Source organism: Castor canadensis, chromosome 9, assembly GCF_047511655.1.
Source record: "Castor canadensis chromosome 9, mCasCan1.hap1v2, whole genome shotgun sequence".
In the NCBI taxonomy this organism is placed as follows: Eukaryota; Metazoa; Chordata; class Mammalia; order Rodentia; family Castoridae; genus Castor; species Castor canadensis.
In genome coordinates this window covers 53,820,405-53,841,224 of record NC_133394.1, presented here as the reverse complement: position 1 = coordinate 53,841,224, position 20,820 = coordinate 53,820,405, and positions in this window count along the sequence as shown.

Sequence of the window (20,820 nt, the reverse complement as noted above, 5' to 3'; positions counted from 1 at the left end):
CAGAGATAGGAGGATCACAGTCCAAGCCCTGGTAAAAAATGTGAGACCCTACCTGAAAAATAGCTAAAGCAAAAAAGAGGTGGGGTATGGCTCAAGAGGTGGCGCACTTGCCTAGAAAACTCAAGGCCCTGAGTTCAAACGCCAGTATCACCAAGAAAATAAAAAAATCAAATGAACTGAACCTACAGTCAACTGATTTTTGACAAAAATACAAATGCACTCAATGGAGAAAAGATATTCTTGTCAACAAATGGTGCTGCGACAACTGGAGCATAAGAATAGACACAGACCAGATATGTTTCACAAAAATTAACTCAAAATTGATCACATGAGATGGAGCATAACTCTACACTCCTTAAGCATGGGGCTACACATAGTGACATCCTTCCAAGGAGACAGCAGGGAAAGGGTAGAAAGAGTAGAGAACCTGACAGATACCTCAGCCAGGTGACCAAGATCAATATTGACCATGAGAAGTCACATGGACTGTATATTCTGATGCAACTTGGTGAGAATTGGGTTTTATCTCTGTGGTCTTCTTCCATAAAAATCCACAAGCCCAGTATAACCAGGAGAAAAAAAACAGCAAGTGCCAATAGAGAGATATTCTGAAAAATATCTAATCAATACTTCTCAAAATTTTGAGCACATCAAAAACACAGAAAATCTAAAACACTGTCACAGTCACTGTCATAGAAGGAACATGATGACCCAACACAATGTATCCTGGATGGAATCTTGGAACAGAAAATAGACATTAGATAAAAACTAAGGAAATAGGAACAAAGCCAGGACTTTGGTTGATAATAATGTATCAGCATTAATTTATTGATCATGTTGTATGTACCATACTAATGTAAGATATTAATGATAGGGGAAATTGGGCCTGGGGTACATGGAACTCTGTACTATCATTGGAATTTTTCTGCAAATATAAAACTGCTCTAAAACTAAAAGTTTGTTTTTCCATTTATACCATAGAAATATAACATGTGACTATAGGCATGTGCTTTTATAGAAATGTAGTAAGTATGAAATCCAAATATGTAGTAAGAAAGCAATCTTGGAAATATTTCCTTGGGAGAATTTCTCAACATGGACTAGACTGAGTGAAGCATCTCAAAATAAGAGTGTGATGAGGACTGGGGGTATACTCAGTGGTAAAGTGCTTGCTTAAAATGTCAGAGGCCCTGGGTTCTAAACCCAGCACCACATACACACAAAATAAGTTTGATAAGTTTAACAAAGTTCAGACAGAAAATGGTCACTCTTCCTAGAAAATCTCCCTGAAACAAGAGCTAGCAGTTTTTCCATTGTTCTCAAGATTTCTAAACTGTAATCAAAATTGGAAGTCACATGCCTCAATTTTTTTTTCCTTGCAAATTTAATGTTTGTGAATAGCACTGAAAATCTGTGAGCTATGCAAGCTGGGAAGGGTCACCATCCTTGAAGACTTTTGTGAGCTCTTTTCCTTTCATGGATGTTAGAGAATAGCTCCAGCCTCTGGATGTTTGTGGCTCTTTTAAATAATTTTCACTATTAACTCATTGTCTTCATTAAGCAACTTGCTTAACTTTATCTCCTCATCTGTAAAATAAGGATAATTAATAGTAACTACTTATAATTATAAGATCAGTTGAGTTATAATATACAAAGTGTTTAGACCAATGACTTGGTAAGAAACACTTAACAAATGTTAGTTATTATCATAATCATTATCATTGTTACTATAAATTCTTCAAGATTTCTTCTTATACCAGAATTATCATAATCATTATCATTGTTACTATAAATTCTTCAAGATTTCTTCTTATACCAGAACTTGCCATTTCCTTCAAATACTTAATATAAGCCAGAGAGTTACAAACCATGTTTTCTTTGCTGATGCGGGGCGGGGGGGTGGGTGGGGGGGAGAAGGGTTTTTTTTATATGAGCATTTTTTTGTGCTTCCAGGCAGAATGTTCATACTAATACCATTATTTTGAACTTTTCTCTCTCCTTCCTTCACAGTAATTGATACAGTGATTGCATAATATAATCCTACTCTTTATTTGCTTTTCTAAACATCCTTCAATTTTTGGATATAACCTGCAGAATTACATCTTTGAAGGTAAAATGCTACCAACCAAGAATAAGGCACAAAGCAGCTTGTGTTTTTGTGTGTAAACATTTCAATAGAACAATAACAATACATCATTCTCTTAATATTGAAAGCCCCACTGGTTGGGGAATCATCTTATTCTGTAAAGTTAAATGGCATCCAGTATGTTAAAACACACAAAAGGCCCCAGTGGACTGGATTCTCTACTCTACTGTTAGTCTCTCCTAGGTTACTCTTTGCTTCCTGTTAAATGTTTCCAAGGAATGTGAGCTGGCACATGCCTTTTGACATGGAACGTTCAGAAACTTGCATTCTGGCCCTAACTTACCCACCAACAAATGTGTAACACTGAACTGCTGCTTTTTTCCAAGTATAAAAATGGAATTGGGTTGAGCTGACCTCTAAGACTTCTTCCTGTTTTGCAATTGTGGACATAAGAGTAACTTATTACCACTAGCTGATACAGTACTATGGATTTGTTTTTCATATTAGCTGCCCTCACCTGGGTAGAGAGGAAGGCTGAAGTGAGAGAGTATGGGATGAGTAAGATAAAGACAACTGAAGTATAAGATAGAAAAGAGAAGTTTTTAAAAAGGACTTGGATCCCAATATTTGAAGGACAGTCATATGGGAAGGGATAACTGGCACACTCTGGGAAATCCAAGGAACGAACTCAGCAAACAGATATGAGCCAGCACAACCCTCCTTGTGGGGGGAAATGGCATCAATTACAGCAGAGGATGCAGATTCCACACACCTGCTTTGTCTGCATGGCTTTTTAAGTGCATCAATTCTTCCTTCTCCTTTCATCCCAAACTCATCGCCTATCTCATCTCCCCACCCCGACCCCATGGGCATTTCTGATATCCAGCCCTGCAACTGTGTTTAGTGCAAACATTGTGTGTCAATCGGGTGGAGTGTTGATGTGGATGATTAAGAGCCCTGTGCATTGCTAAGAACCTGTGAATGGACACAGCTTTCATAAAGAAGGCAATTTCACCAGGCTTGGAATTAACTCTCATCTGTTTCTGTGACAACTTTTTAAATGCTTAAAACCCTGTCTACACCCAGTTCCCAAGGATATCTGTGTTTAAAGTCACCATTCAGTTCATACTCTTTTTTACTGGTGGGGGACAGGAAACGTATTGCCAAAATCCAACATTAGAGTCAAGGGGACTTTCTCCCCTCACTTGGAAAGTCACGGGCGCTGAGAGGAGACTCTGATTTTCCATCCCTTAAGTGACTTGATTGAAAACCACAAATGCATTACAGATGGGTGTTCCTACATCCACAGCTTTTTCTATGAGACCACAGTTCTCTTCCAATCCATCAGTGGAAATGCGAATGAGAAAAACACAAACATATGCTCAGTGGGCAGCTTGCCTGGAGAGGAGCTCTGCCATCTCACATTTTCCCTAACAACTCAAAAAACAAGCACTCAACATAAAGAGTGGCCTCACGGAGGACATAACCGCAAATGTTTCTTACTTCTCCCTGCTCAGAACAAACCTTGAGACCACCATATTAAAGTCTAACACTGAAAACACATTCTCATCAGAGAACATAAACATCAAACCATAGTACTTTTTAATTTTTATAGACAAGGGGAGTATCTGCTTCAGTTTATTAGTTTTATTGATATTAAATATTGAGCATGGTGGTTCAAGCCTGTAATCCTATCTACTATGCAAAGATCCTAAGGATCCCAGTTAAGGCCAGCCAGGGCAAAAAGTTCAAAAGATGCCATCTCAACAAATGGCTGGGAGTGGTGTTATACATCTGTCATCCCAGCTATGCAGGAAACATAAATAGCAGGGTCTTGGTTCAGACTGGCCCTGGCAAAAAGTGAGACCCTATCTCAAAAATAACCAATAGAGCAGTTCAAGTGGTAGAGTGCCTGCCTAGCAATCATGTGGCCCTGAGTTCAAACTCCAGTACTGCTAATAGAAAAAAAAAAAGGAATATATGTAAGCAGCCATCTGGCTTCTAAGTTGAATAAACAGTACTTTATTATCTGCCTTTTCCCAGACAAAGAAGATAATCTTGGTAGTAAAATAATGGACTGAGTGACTAATGACAGCCTACATTATCTCTATGTAGGTTTCACACTGGGCATAGCAGCAGTTACCTGCATCTGACCTGTGTACTCATTTCTGATTATTGAAGGAACCCGTTTATCTCCCTAGAGAAAATTACCCAGAGAACTGATTAATGCCCGGTTGATGTTTCTGCCGTGCCTAACACTGACCTCTACTGTTCTTATCACATTGCATGCAAATCTTTTATTTACATGTCTACCACATTACTAGATTATGAACTCTTTGCAGACCAGCAGTGTGTCTTATTCATTTTTCTGAGCAAAATAATTGTTCAGTATGCATTTGTTGAGTGAACAAAAACAATAAGCAGTCACCAGAGAGTGAGGCTTATTGGTTAAGGTGTACCTAGGTAGCAAACACCTGTGTTTTGGGATTCTGGCTCCCTACGTTCTAACTCTGTGATGCTGCACAATTACTTAATCCATTTTCATCTAAGTGATTTTCTAAGTGGGGTTAATAATAGGACTTCCTTCACAGGGTTATTGAGTTCACATATATTGAGCGTGTGAGAAAATGCAGATTTGCTAATGTTCAATGAACATTCACTGTAGATGCTATTGTTATTCATATGATCATTATTACTAGACAACAATAATACCCCCATTAATAACACAAGAAGAATTTCTCTAGGAGTTCCTGTTCCTTTGCACCAGAGCCTCTGGTAGTGAGGAGACAAGCCAGCCAGATATATACCTCATGCTGGACACAGGAGACACAGGAAAATGGCATTTAAAATGTGCTGTTATCTGTGGGCAAAATGTGTGGCTGCATACTTGGGGCAAGTATGCACTATGTTGCGTATTTTGTAGGTATGACTTGACTTTACTTTCAAAACAATTATTATGAGATAGAGAGGTTTTAGTATTATTATTTATTTTGAAAAGATTAGGAAAATGAGCCTGAGAGAGGTTAAAAATTTGCCAAGGGATTATTCTCTAGTAGATGAATCCTCTGGCCCAGATTCCATGACCTTTCTGTTTCAAGTGGCCTCCAGTGTAACACATTTATCAGGAATGTGACTGAATGTCCCCTGTAGCAGTGCTCAATTTATCCTCATAAATCCCCAGTATCACCAGACCTCCTCACCTGCGATGCTAATGAGGTATCAAGAACGGTGATCTCCTAACAATAGCTGCTTTTAGGGCTCTCTCCAGACCTCAGTAAAGTACCTTGCATGCATTCTGGGACTTGAAGAAAATAATTTCTTTAAAAAAGATTATAAAATAAGTCATTATTAAAATGTTTCAGAGTCATAACCAAATAATAATGAATAAAATTTCCCCTGGGAATCTTCTGTCAAAACTCTGCTATGTACAAAGCTTAAATGATGGATTTCATGTATTCTAGTCCATTGGCTACAGCTCATTTTTCAAAGAGACTTGAAGATAACTAGATGTTTCTAAGTCACAATACTGCTCATCAAGCTATGAATGTTATCATCTTCATTTTATGGATGAAGAAGTAAGTGTCTGCTTTTCATCAGACAAGAGATTAATATCCAGAACATATAAAGAGCTCCAAAAATTGACCACCAAAAGAATAATCCAATTAATAAATGGACAAATGAGCAGAGAGTTCTTAAAAAGAGTACAAATTGCTAATAAATATATTAAGACAGCCTAAGCCATGAAGGAAGTGCAAATGAAAACAATGTTGAAATTCCGTCTTGCTTCCAGTCAGAAAACAAACAAATGCTGGCAAAGATGTTGGGAAAAAGGAACTCCCATACACTGTTGGTGGGAATGTAAATTAATGCAGCCCCTCTGGAAATCAGTATGGAGGTTCCTTTAAAAAACTATAAATAGATCTACCATATAATCCTGGCATTCCATTCCTGGGCATATATCAAAAGAATCTAAGTCTAATCTAATAGAGATGCCTGTCTTAGGTATTGATTGTGATTAGTGTAGCACTAGTCACAATACCCAGGCTAAGGAATTAGCCTAGTTACCCATCAAATGGATAAAGAAAATGTGGTATGTATACACAATGCAGTTTTATTTAGCCACAAAGAATGAAATCACATCATTTGCTGGACATGGATGGAACCAGAGATTATCATTTTGAGCAAAATAAGACAGTCTCAGAAAGTCAACTATCATGTTTTATCATGCAGGATCTAGACTCCCCCCCAAAAAATGGGAAAAAATGACCTGAGTGTAAAGGGGAAACTGTTTTGGAAGGGGGGAGCAGCTGGAGAGGGGAAGGTAAAAGGAGAGTGTGATAAGGGGTGAATATGATCAAAGCATATCATATGCACATATGAAAACAGAATAATGAAAGCTGTTAAAACTGTAACTAAAAGTGAGAGAATAAGGAAGTATAATTTTAAAAAAAGAAGCTGAATTTCTGAGTGGTGAAATGACTTGTCTGTGCCCCTACATTTAGTTAGGAGAACAGCAGGATTGGAACCCAGATGTTCAGCTTCCACACTGCCTTTCTGGCAACAAGCTACTAGCCATTAACCATGGAAAGGCTTTGTGCAAGCACTGGGCTGAGGGCCAGAAGTAGAAAAGTAAGTAACTTTGCTGATAAAACAGACCCATGACTAATCACAATCAAATGTAAACAAGGTGATAGAAAAAATATATGTAAGATGCCACTAAAATACAAGGAATCCTTTTTTGTGTGTGTGTGTGTGTTTTTTTTTTTTTTTTGTGAACTCATGGTCTACACTTTGAGCTACTCTACCACCCCTTTTTTGTGATGGTTCTTTCAAGATAGAGTCCCTCGAACTATTTGTCCGGGCTGGCTTCAAACTGTGATCCTCCTGATCTCTGCTTCCTGAATAGCTAGGATTACAGGGGTGAGCCACCAGCACCCAGCAACACATGGAATTCTTAATAATGCATGAGAGATTTGTGAATTTAGGGAAAGAACTTCATGAAAGTAACTTAAGATTGCTGTATTTTAGGGTTATTATCTTAGCTCTTGACCTTCATCTATCTCAGTATTCTTGCTAGAGAACACTTGCCAAGTCGAAGAACATTTTGGATGGTTCCCATAGGGAATCGGGGAGGATAAGGTAGGTCAGGAATGCTGCCAACTGTCTTACGAACAACCCCTCCTGACATCTGTCAATCATATGGAGAGCAACCAAAGTCCAGAAAAAGGGACTCCCCCCCACCTCTCCGCTCAGCTCCCATGCAAACCAAAGGCCCAGGCAGTTCCATGTGGGAGGACTCAGGTCTGAGGCTGATGAGCTTCATCTCCTTGCTTCAAAGCCTGGCTTGAGGGTGTCCTGCTTTATCTGGCAAAGTCACACTAAACCGTGGAGCTGGCCCAACAAGCAGGCAAGTCAGGATCCTGAGAACTGGTGGTATCTCTTAACCAATTCACTAATGGTTTGTCTAATAAGCAGAATGAACAGGCTAAGTGTTAAGGGCCCACCTTGTTGTGCAAGGAGACCTGGGATTTTCAGTGGTGGCTCTGTTTTAGTCCATGTCATTTTCTCTAATGCTGGTCTTGAATCAGTGAGGGTCACATGTTCTGGTTTGCCCAGGACAGTCCCACTTGATGCTTGTTGACTAATGTAATCATAAATGGATCCTCTCTCACTCATTAAATTGATATCACAGTCTGTCAGTTCAGGTTTGGAAAAGTCCAGATGTGGAAGAAGAAACTTCAAGCAGCGGGCGTCAGGAACTGTTTTCACAAAGACAGAAAGAGACCCAAGCAGAGCTGCCTGAGAACAAAATGGCAAAAAAAAGAAACAGCACCCGGGAACGTAGAGTCTCACAGTTTCTAAAGAGTGGTTTGCTGCTTTGAGGGCCCACCCCTTTGGCAGGGCATGCTGGAAACAGCACCCCCAAGTGACATCTCAGAGGGTCGTCGTGGGCCAGGCCCCTTTTCTCCCACCACACAGCTAGAGTCACTGAGAAGCAGGACTTACGAAAGTACTTGGAGCCTGTGATATGCAGGTTACAGCAGCAATCCAGTAATGTCAAGTTCTTTCTGATAAAACTTAAACCCAGAGTATGGGCTAGGAGAGTGGCTCAGGTGGTAGAACAACTGCCTAGCAAATATGAGACCCTGAGCTCCGACCTCCTCCCCCAAAAAAGCCCTAAAATTTGAAGAAATAAATTATAGTTAATTTTTATAAATTTTTTCAAACAAAAATATTCTAGAAATAAGTGATAGCTTAACAAAGTTGTTTTTCCATAGGTAAGCAGTTCAAAAGTAATATATACATGTACATATATTGTTTCCTTTAACTGTAAAAGGAAGCATGTTCTGTTACAAAATTCTCAGTTGCCTTCCTATAGTAGCATGTATATTTAATTCTTTCTTTCTTTCTTCCTTTCTTTCCTTTTTGATGGTATTGGAGTTTCAATTCAGGGCCTGTGAAGAGCTCTCTTCATCTCCAGCCACATTTATCCCTAACTTTTAGATTTGAAACAAACAACATTAAAGATTTCAAAAACACTTTTCCCATGGACATTCATTTATTTAAATTATTCTGATTCCCCTCCTTAAAATTCATTCAAAATGAATGCAATCATGTGGAAGTTGTTAAAGATGCTGCAGTTTTGCAGGAAGTATTTGAGAAAAGGACTGGCCCATATTCTCCACCCCCAAATATTTTATTCTTACTAAGAGAAGTGTACATTTTTAAAAGTAATTTTCACATTTCTACTTGAAATGACTAATAGCAAAATATTTCACTCTATCTCCTGAAAATATTTATGTTTTAAACCTCCTAGTGCTTGTTCCCTCTGCTCAAATCTTTTTAAAGAAAACAGAAAAGTGTTCTTAACGTCAACTAACAGCAAATGGAATGTCTGGGTGGTTTTTTGTTTGCTTGCTCCTTCTGTATAGTTTTCTCAGTGCCACAACCTGAATTCAGCAATCTGTGTTCACACATCATTCTTTTGTACTGTTCGAGGCTGTGGTTTAAGGCCACAGGTAGCTTCTACCTTCCTTAAGATTTCCAGGCACCAGTCTAAAATAACTTGTTAAAGAAGGTGTTTTAAGAACAATAGCAAGGAAGTCAGGCACGGTGGTACATACCTATAATCTCAGCTACTTGGGAGGCGGAGGTAGGAGGATTTCAAGTTCCAGATCCACTCAAGCAAAGCTAACCAGACCTGATCTCAAAACAAAATATAAACAAAGGGTTGCAGATGTGATTCAAGTACTAGTGTGCTGGCCTTGCAAAAAGATACAAAGGAAACAGTTATGCTTTGAAATGACTTCTTTTCTAGAGGTCCCTCCTGTAGAATACCAGTCTCACCTTGGATGTGACTAACTGGACATTTGTTGACAAATTTCCAGGAGGCTTCAAGAACAATGTTCTCTAAAACTTACATGCTGGTGAACGTGGATCAGTAACTTCATTCCTTTTGCATCTTTTTCTTTTTTCTGGGAATGCTAGGGATGAAGCCTGGGGCCTGGTACATGTAAGAAAAGCAAGTGCTCTGCCTCTGAGTTACTTTCCCAGCCCTTCATCTCTCCTCAAAGCACTTTCGTCACTTGATTTCCGACAACTCTCTGGCTGATACTGCTCCGTATGTTGCTGGATCCATCCCATTGTCCAAACTCTGAACATCTTGGTGCAGAAGGGTTAGCCCTGGACATCTCTTGTCTCCTTCCTATATTTACTCCCTATGCGAGCTCCTTCATTCTCACCACACTCACTGCGGAGCCATCTCATTCCTTCCCATGACTTCAAATGTCATCTGCAAGTTAGAAACAGCCAAATTATGATCTGGAACCCAAGCGTAATATGTCTACAGCTATGCTCCTGTTATTTCTCTACCCCTCAACCTGCTCCTTCCATTGTCTTCTCCATCTCAGCTAATGGCGTCTCTAACTTTCCAGTTGCTCAGGCCAAAGATCTGGACCCATCCTTGGCAGCTTTCTTCTCACATTCTGCATCAGTAGATCTTGTGACTTCTGCCTCAAAATGTAGACTCCAGAATATGACTACCCCAGATCTGCCACGTTACACAATTCTTTTTTTTTTTTTCATTTTTCTTTTATTATTCATATGTGCATACAAGGCTTGGTTCATTTCTCCCCCCTGCCCCCACCCCCTCCCTTACCACCCACTCCGCCCCCTCCCGCTCCCCCCCTCAATACCCAGCAGAAACTATTTTGCCCTTATTTCTAATTTTGTTGTAGAGAGAGTATAAGCAATAATAGGAAGGAACAAGGGGTTTTTGCTGGTTGAGATAAGGATAGCTATACAGGGCATTGACTCACATTGATTTCCTGTGCGTGGGTGTTACCTTCTAGGTTAATTCTTTTTGATCTAACCTTTTCTCTAGTACCATGTTACACAATTCTAAGAGGCCTCTGACATCAGACATATTGGGAATGGTACCTCTGGAAGTTCCAGATCTGTGTCTCACTATCATCCTGGTCTTAGAATCATTACTTTGAACCAAACTGTGAACATGCACATAGCTGGTGTCTCTGCTTCCACATTGCCCCTCCAAGTCTATCCTCACCATGATGTCACAATGATTCTGTTAAAATCACTGCTCTCCTCAAACTTTACAATGCTTCTCAATTCATTCAGAGAAAAAGTAAATATTTTACTGTGAGCTCAATAACACCACATGATATGGTCACCTTTTACCACTGTGACCTCATCTTCAGCTGAATACTTCACTATGTATTGAGCATCAAGAACATTCTTACTTTTGCATGTCTTGCTTCTGCTGTATAGAATGATCTTATCCCAAATTTATCTCTTCCTTTAAGTCTTTACTCAAAGGTCACTTCCTGCCCAGGCAAGTCTTCGGAAAACTCTAACCATCACATCCTAAACTCCTATGCCTTTCAGATTAGCACGTGTGTGATACATGCTAAAGCTCACACATCTAAAGCTGTGTGAGGATAAAGCATCATCCTCCAGGACTCAGTAAACACTCTGCATCAGATGATTTTTATATGGTGCTGTGCCCTAATAGGTAGAATGCATGAGTGCAGGGTGAGGGGTAGAAGCAGGACTTGCCGTTTACTATCACCTCTAGTGACCCACTTATAGAACTTGTGGTATCCTCTCCTGTCTGCTGTAATGAAATAGCTAGGATGATCTTTTATAAAAGAAGTTTAGGGGTTGATAGGGATTTCGAGGTATTAAAATCGCAACTGAGCTGTGCAGAGGTGGATCTGCTCACCATCATGCTATTTTCTCCAGAGATTCTTTTCAATCCCAATGCTCCCACCTAGTGGCCATAAAAGCACACATGCCAAAAAGAGTAGATCAAGTTGACAGAGCATTGCTCAAAGGAAGACTACCGAGTCCTCTGGTCACGGCAGTAGACTCAGGTCCCAAGGCTGAGGGCTAAGGTGGTGTGGGTGGCAGGAAGGGAGGTATGGAGACAATGACACAGACACACGACAGCATCCTGCCCAGGGTTTTGAGGATCACATGAGCCAACTGCACAGCACCATAGTCTGCACTACCACATGGAAAACACTTGACGTGACTTAACGCTTTTACCTTCTGACTCCACGATGAAGATACGTGGTAGATACACCAGTAGGAATAATCGAGTTTTCCTCAGGGACTCTCTGTTGGAGAGAACTGGGATTTTTGAGGACAAATATCAGAGACGAAACAAAATACTAAGGGCAGATTCCTTCTCCCAGGACAGATGTTTCAAGGAGAGAGTGAGGCTCTGAATTTAATGCAATTGAACAAATGTGGAGAGAAGCTCACACCTGAGGTCTGAGCTCACATCTTGTTATACATCAGAAAATTCCCACAGATGAAAGGACCCAGTTAAGATTATACATATGGAAAAGGTTTTGATTAGAATTAAGAAGCTATCTACGTGGAAGAAAATCTGTAAATATAATAAACATGAAACCCTTTCAATTGGTGCTTCCCCTATTCCTTACAGAACACTTGCTGGAGAGTTAGGTGTACAGCAAACCAAGGGGCATCCTCACCAGAGCCTTCTGGCAGACACCTCACAAACACAATATTGTGGCATCCTCAGATCATACCTCTGAGCATCAGAGGGCCCAACCCTCCTCTCTTTCCTCCTTAACCACCCAGATACTAATTATCTATGTAGCCATATATTTTGGCTCCATTGTGTTTAAATTAATTCAAAAAGTCTGCCAACACTGATCAGATTACTACTTCTCAGTTCTAATACTCATCAGAGTATATAGAACATATTTGGAACTCTCCAAAATATCTCTCTGTGCATTTTGAAGTTCTGAGTAGGAGACTGAAGGACCTCAGGCACAGGGGATGTTTTCATCTTTCCTTTCAGCAAAAGGCTGTGACTTCACAAGATAACTGAAGATAGAAGAAGTGACCTGCTAGCTTTCTTTACAGGTAGAGATGAGTTTGCATTGTGTACTCCTGTTGAGACTGAACTGGTTTTACATGCATTACAAAGAATATGTTTGGTTTAAAAGTGCTAACCTGGCCAGGTATGGTAGTGTATGCATGTAATCCCAGTATTAGGAGGATAGAGGCAGAAGGATAGTGAGTTCAAGGCCAGTTTGCATAACAAGACATTGTCTCAAAAGACCAAAAAACAAAAAAAAAGTGCTAACCTGAAATTTGCTGGGAATGAAAAAATATGCCCAGATAACATTGGGCACATACACAGACAATGAAATATCACATGAGAAAAATAATAGTGTAAGAGTCAACTAAGAAGTCTTGGCAGAGAACAAAGATGTCTATACATAAGTGAATTTTGAAATGTTAGCCAAAGTTTATGAATGCGTGTCAGACAAGGAAGGTATGAATGACATGGGACAATGAGAATACAGTGGTGGAAGAGGTTACCCACCTAAGAGAAACACTAGCTAACATTTACTGAAGTTACAATTTATCACATATGGCCACATATGTGCAAAGTGTTTTAAGAGTATTATCTACATTTTCATATAGGGAAACCAGACATAGAAAGGCAATGAAAGTAGGGTTTTAATGCAACAGTTGGCTCTGGTGTGTTAGTTTTTCAGCACTACATCTCTAACAGAGAAGAATAAGCCAATAGTAGCTAAGAGGAATTCATAAACTAGAGAGTAGAATCATTGTGAGATCATTTCAGTTAGAAATAAAATGAGACAAAAATGAAATCCTGTAAGACAGGCATCAAACATAACACAGTCTAGTTCAGAGGAATAGCTGATACAGGGACAAAATATTGTAGTGGCTGATGATTTTAGCCATCAGGAAGCTGTTATCTCTATGTCCTCCCTTCTCCTGCTTGAGAAGCCAACTCTAGGAGAGGCAGCATCTCATAAGAATTCAAGGAATGCAGACACTCAACTAAAAACAACCAACCAACAGACAACAAAAATAAAAACAACTAACTATGAAAATCCAGGAAAAGTGTTTTTAAAAAAGCTTAAACTAGAGCATCTTGTAAGGAAATAAAGAAGTACTCAGAAAAGAGAGGAACAGGGATGTGTGAAGGTACATAAGAGCCCACCCAACAAAAGCCTGTTCTAAACAGCTATCTTTTTTGGGGAGTAGGGAGGGTGCTAGATTAGTGCAGTGGCTCCTAACTACTTTTTTTGGATTCCACTCTTGTCCCATTTAGTCTCCTCTCAACACAGCTGAGTGAGCTTTTAAAATAAGACATCTACTGCATCACTCCTCTGCTTGAAACCTTATGAGTCCCTATTTCATTCACACCACTGCTTGTGCTTTGGTTTTTATTCTGAATGAAAAGGCTCACTCCACTCCTACCTAGCTCCTTCCTATGTGTTAGAGATGCTGCCTTGGTGTCTGCATTGCCTATCCCCTCTGCTTGGAGCAATTTTCCTCAGACACCCTTGCACCACTTCACCTGTCGTGGGACTCCCTAGCCTCCATAATCTCATGAGCCAATTTCCCTAATAAATTCCCTTGTCTCTCTTTCTATATATCATTGGTTCCATCTCTCTGGAAAACCTGGATTAATACACCATTGATGAAGGACTGGTTATGTAAATTATGTAACTAAGTGTAATGGAAAAAGTGTAGTTATTAAAATCTTGAAGTAGATCTATGTGCTGAATGCTTCACATTTGACTACCCAGTAACATCTTTCATCCTCTCTACCCTGCCTTGTGCCCCAAGGCAGCCAACAGTGGGCTCCTTTTTCCTCTGGATTCTGAATGAATTTGGCCACTGGAAGGCACTGGTAGGAAGTGAATAGTTGGAAAGAAAACAGAGTCAGTATTTCTTTCCTTCTTTCTGAGTCACCTGGTATTGGCTCTTTCTCTTCCAAAGATCTCAGCTTACGTCAAAAGGCCCCTTCTCACCACTGATCTCTTGGCCCTGGTCATTGCACCTTCCCTTCATCTCATTAGACACAGAGGAAGTCGCAGCTCTAGTTCCCCACAGCTCTAATACTAGTTGTGGAAGACCCTGGGTCTTTCCCAACCTTTGGTGGATCCCCTGAGCCCTGCCCACAGATGCAGGTTTAACTTCCACCATTCATTACTAAAATCTCAAAGACAAAGGAATGAAAAAACAAGAGGACAGACATACGTTTTTGGTTCTACATTTTCATCTTCACTATTCCAAAATTGTATAGCAAAATGTTACATAGGAGACACAAAAAAATTTAGTTGTGTGGAGAATTTAAAATGCATAAAATTATATGTTTATAAGATATTATATCTTGTTTTGAGAGTGCCATTTAAAAAGGAAGAGTGTCAAGGACTGGGGTGTGGCTCAGTGGTAAAGTGCCTGCCTAACATGTTCAAAGCCCTGGGTTCTATTTCCAACACTGCATAAAAATAAAAAGAAGAAAAAATAAAAAGAAAGCATCAATCTGAGAGCTGAACAACAAAGAATAATCTGCTTTATAATACATAGATAGATAGATAGATGATGATAGATATACAGAGATAGATAGAAAGATGATGATAGATAGATAGATTGATAATGGACTTGGTAGTGCATGCTTATAATCCCAGCACTCAGGAGCCTGAGTATCATTAATTTCAGCTAGCTGGGCTACACAGTAAGATCCTGTCTCAAAAACAAACAAAAAAAAACCAATAACAAGCAAAAACAAAGCTTTATTATAATCAAATGGGAACATGCCTAGAATGCCAGGGTAACAGTAAGGACCCACACACAACATGGGTTTAAATTAAGCAGCAAGAACTCATTGAGAGGAGAAATGTCAGCCTCCTAACCAACTACATAGTTACTTCCTCCAATATACTTAAAAATTAATAATGTGAAAATAAAATACGTAAGGTAATCAGTCCTAATTTCAAAACTCCAGGAAAATTTTGAAATAATGGGAATGACATTATTCTCAATATCAAGCAATATTTAGTTTACATAATGATACATAAATATACCAACTTCTATTTATTATCTTATATTGCAGTATAATTTTACTTAGTATATAAAATCTTACCAAGATTACCTTTTAAACACTAATAATTTAGGTTATAGTGGGACAGGACAATGTCTAAGCTGCAATGGATTTCACAGGTATTGCAGTGTCTCTGGCTATAAGGCAGACATTATCTTTTAAGTCTGTTTTATAAAAGAAGACCAAGGCCCTTCAGTGGATCCTAAAATCAATCTAGTGAGTCAAGTGTAATTTTTCAATTACATAAAATAGGCCAGACTAGAATTAGAATGACTACCAAAGTACATTTCACATAATGAACAAGTTTCATTTATTTTTCATGTATACATCTGTGTATTGGGTCACAAGGCAAAACGCATTTCTCACTGTGAGTCTTAGCAGGAACCACTTGAAATCTTCTCTTGTATATGGTAACTCTGGCAACAATTTTACTGCTTTTAACCAAGACTATAGTAAAACTAATAAAAGCAACAAGAGAAGAGTGGATTTATGGCAAATGTGTTAAAGTAGAGAATATTATAGTGTCATTCTAAAGGTAATTGTAAACTGATAAAAAGCCACAATGTTAACTATCATGGCTATTATTGTAGCATTCAGTATAACTTTTCAAATTGTTATATATTTGTACTTGTGTGGTATCATATTATAAATTGATATATATAATGATCAAATTAGGATAATTAGCATTTCCAGTCCCTCAAATATTATCATTTCCGTGTGTTAAGAACTTTCAAACTCTTCTAGTTATTTTGAAATGTATGATTAATTGTTTAGAATATACTTGCCTTATTGTGCTATATGACATCAGAACTACTCCCCCAACTGTGTTTTGTTATTGATTATCCATCAATCCTTCCCCTCCCACATTATCTAAGCACACATACAACTCCACAATGTGGTTCACATGAATTCATTTTCCAATTAGAAAAGTGGTAAAACACATTCTTAATGTGTAAAGAATTTGCATATTCTTAAAGTGTAAACTGTAAAACAACATTCTTAAAGTAAACAACTATTATCACTTATAGCATATTTGTATGTAAGTTTTATGTTGCCATGATACCACCATGATAAATATAGAAGTTCGTAGTCAGACTTTTTGAATAATTTTAGGACATTGTTCTTTTGCTACAGACTTCATATGCTCTATTTTCAAATGACCATATTATTGCATTGAGAATATATCATGATTTGTTTATTAATTTTTCAATTACCATGAATTTGTTCATAAATATTTGCTAAATATTTCTATAATGACTTTGTACACTAATAAAAATGTATTGAAAACATTTTTGAAGTACTAGACTAAATATTTTCACACATTTTAAACTCTGACTGATCAGGCTAATATCACCAAATGGTGATTTAAATTAGAAAATCAATGAAGCAGGAGAAGAAAAGAGTGACAGAAAATAAACTATTAAATATATTGTATCTGCGTATGAAGATGGTGTAACAAAATGTACTGAAAGCTGTTGAATAATAGGGGAGCATGGCAGGTATTAGAAAAAGAGTAAGGAACAGAAGAGGAGTAATCTGATTAAAGTACAATATATACAAGTGTGAAATATCCTGATAAAACCCCATTTAACAGTCAATATACACTTTTTAAAAATGAAGGACAGAAAGGTAAGACAAATCCTATCTGGGGGTGGGTACCAGTGTGTGGGGGTGGGTAAATGACAAGAGAGAGGAGGGCAAATATGACCAATGTACTTTGTATACATGTATGAAAATAAAACAATGAAACCTGATGAAATTGTTCTAAGAAGGGAGAGAGAATGATGGAGGGGGTGAATTTAATTAAGATATATTGTAAGCATATATAAATGTCACAATGAAATCCATGTGTATAATTGATACATGGTGATAAAATATAAAAAATACAATTAAAAAAAAGCAAAAAGACTAGGGCATGGCTCAAGTAGTAGAGAGTTTGTGCTTGCCTAGCAAGCAGAAGGCACTGAGTTAAATCCCACTACTGAAAAAAAGATAAAATTAATTCTTAATATATAAAGAGCTCTTACAAATCAATAAGGAGAGAATAGAAAATCCCATTTTAAAGAAAAAACAAAGTTCAATGAACATGCATATGTAATTTACAAATAAAGGTATACAAATGTAAAAAGTATATCCTCTTAAATAACAACATAAATACAAACTAAAATATTGATGAGAAAAAATAGACAGATGAAGTATGAAATGTAAAACTGAAGCAGCAGAATTCAATCCAAATCTGACTTCAAAACCTTAGGGGAAGCCAGCTTGCTAAGGTGTACTTACTAATTTCCTTTCATTAGAAATAAAGGATAATTTAAAATCCTTGTGCAACTAAAACTTTCAGAGTCTAAGCATAAAGACTTGTTTCCTACTGTGTTTTGTTTGGGCAGCATGGTATTTTGAGAATCTATGAACAAAAACATTTAAAATACCATCAAACTAGAGTCTATTAAAAGAGCCATAGTCTTCATCTCTTCAGACATGTGAAGGTGCACATATGAACTCACAGAACAACTTTGAACAAAAACACACAACTGTATAAGCACACGCATGTGTAGACACAACTGCACATACACACATAAACTCTACAGTGTTGTGCCTTCCTGTTACCTACCTGACCTTTGATGACATCTGAGCTTGTGTCCCCTTTGTTAGACTCTCACATGGACAGAAGGGGCATCAAACAATTGTTGAGAAATTGAGAAACAGCTGAAGTAAATCTGTGATCCATACAAAATTAGTAAATTTAGAAGGTAATGCTGTCAACAGCTATCAAGAGGTGATTACTGAAATTATTAAATCAATTAAAAAATAAACATTTGAAATATGTAAAATTCATATTTGCATTTGTTATGCTTCAAAGATTATACATTTTTTGAGGTGGGTAGAATAGAGTCATGACATCAATAACTTATATTTGTAAGGAACATTATATCTGCAATGCAAGGCTCTAAACAGAAATAAGAGCAACTCAAATAATGTATAAAGACAATAGAAACTGAAATAATCACATAGTCAAACAATATATTTAAAAGTTCACATTGAAACACCAAAGAGAAAACATTTTTAAAGAGGGTATCTTTATATTGCCCAATTTGCATTCCAGAAGCCTTATCTAGTTATTGTCTAATCCCAAAGAATTTCACTCATCTTTTAATTCTTTGTTCTCATGGAATGATAGCAAAAGAGTTTTTACCCTGAGGAACTGATGCATTCTCAGAAACTTAAAGACTTAGAGAAGCCTTCAAGCTGCTCTACACCCTGATTATATTTATCATGCAACATTTGGAACTCAGTAAATAGTTATGACTAAGAAACTAAGACTAAGAAAACAATTTTAGAATATTGTAATGTAAATTCAGACAACTGATATCAAAGCTTATTATGGCTTTATAGATAATTATAAGTGATCTTCTTTTTATAAAACCTACATTTACTTCATGCCCTCTATAAAAACTACCACTATGATAATCTAATATTAGCATGAATTCATATCCAATTAGCATCTGTATTGATTATAAATTCATCTTTTGCAAACCTTGAATTAGTAAGCATTCAGAAATACATATACACAATAATGTGTAGAAGGAATAAACATATTGAATAATTTAGGCATTTGTTACCAAAGAAACAAGAGGTAAACAGACTTTGTCCACATTTCCTTATATGTGGGGAGGTGGACATGAGAAGCACTCTTCTTATAGGCATCCTACAGGCACCAAATGCATTTACATGCTTCAGGAGCTGTCATTGATAACAAAATCCTGTTTTCCATTATTCTAAAGTAATATCTATATGCTAGAAGACCTAACCAAAATGAACTTAGAAAGCAATTGGAGTCTGTATTGGCGCTAGGGCAGCCAGAACAAAGAACTACAGACTGAATGGCTTAGCGAACAGAAATTGATTTTCTCACTGTTCCATAGAAGTCTGAGATCAGAGTGACAGCAATGTTAATTTCTTCTGAAGTCTCTCTTCTTGGCTTGTAGAGGGCCATTGTGATGGTCAATTTTATGTGTCAACCTGACTGGGTCACAGAATGCACTAATGAACATTATTTCTGGGTGAATAGCATTTGAATTGGTGGACTGAATAAGGCAAAAGGCCCTCCCCAGTGTGGAGTAAGGATCATCCAATCCATTGAAATTCTAAGTAAAACAAAATGTAGAGGAAGGTAAAATTTGCTTCCTTTTATTTCTGCCCCAGTGTTAGAGCTGGGACATCTCATCCTGTCTTCTCCTCCCTTCAGACTAGGACTTGAGCCATCCATCCTCTGGTTCTCAAGCATTCGGACTTGGACTGAATTACATCATTGTCTTCACTGACTCTCCAACTTGCAAACAATAGAACATGGGTGTTATAGTTTGGATCTTGAATATCTTCCCAAAGCACATTTATTAAAGGCTTATTCTCCTAGGTGGTACTACCAAAAAGGGATAGAATCTTTGAGAGGTGGGAAGTCCTTAAATCATAGGCAGTGTGTCCCCAAAGGTAGCTGTGGAACTCAATCCCCTTCCTCTGTTTTTTGCTTCCTGGCCAAGAGGTGAATGGTTTTGCTTTACCATGTATTCCTGCCATGTTGTGCTCCTCACCTCAGGCTCAAAGCAGTGGGGTCAACCAATCATGGACTGGAACCTCCAACACACTGAGCCATAATAAACATTTTCTCTTTATAAGTTGATTATCTCAGGTACTATGGTATTGTGACAGATAGCTGACTAACCCAATAGAACTTTTCAGCATTGAGTACCATGTGAACTAATTCCTCATAATAAACTATTTGTGTGTCTGTGTTTATACATGTATACGAATATATATACATTCATGGTTCTGTTTTTCCTGGAGAGTAGATTTTTTTGTACCTCTGTGTTCACATAGTTTTTCTTCCGTGCACATCTGTACCATAATGTCATCTTACTACAAAGAAACCAGGGGGTGATGTAACTAATGTACAATAGAAGCCTAATTGGAATATATCCTTTAAAAATTATTTTAAAAAAAGGAAACCTATCATATTGTATTAGGAATCACTCTCATGACCTCATTTAACCTTAATTACCTTTGGAAGCCCCTCCAAGTGTAATTGTATTTGGAAGATCTCCAAAAGCATTCACATTCTGAGGTAGTGGAGTTGAGAACTTCAACATATGAATTTGGGGGAATACAGCTCAGCCCATAAAGATTCTTCTTCTTCTTCTTCTTTTTTCTGTTCTGGGGTTTGAACTCAGGGTCGCATGCTTGCTAAGTAGGCATTCTACTGCTTGAGCCACTCCACCAGCCCTCTTTTGTGTTGGGTATTTTTGAGATAGAGTCT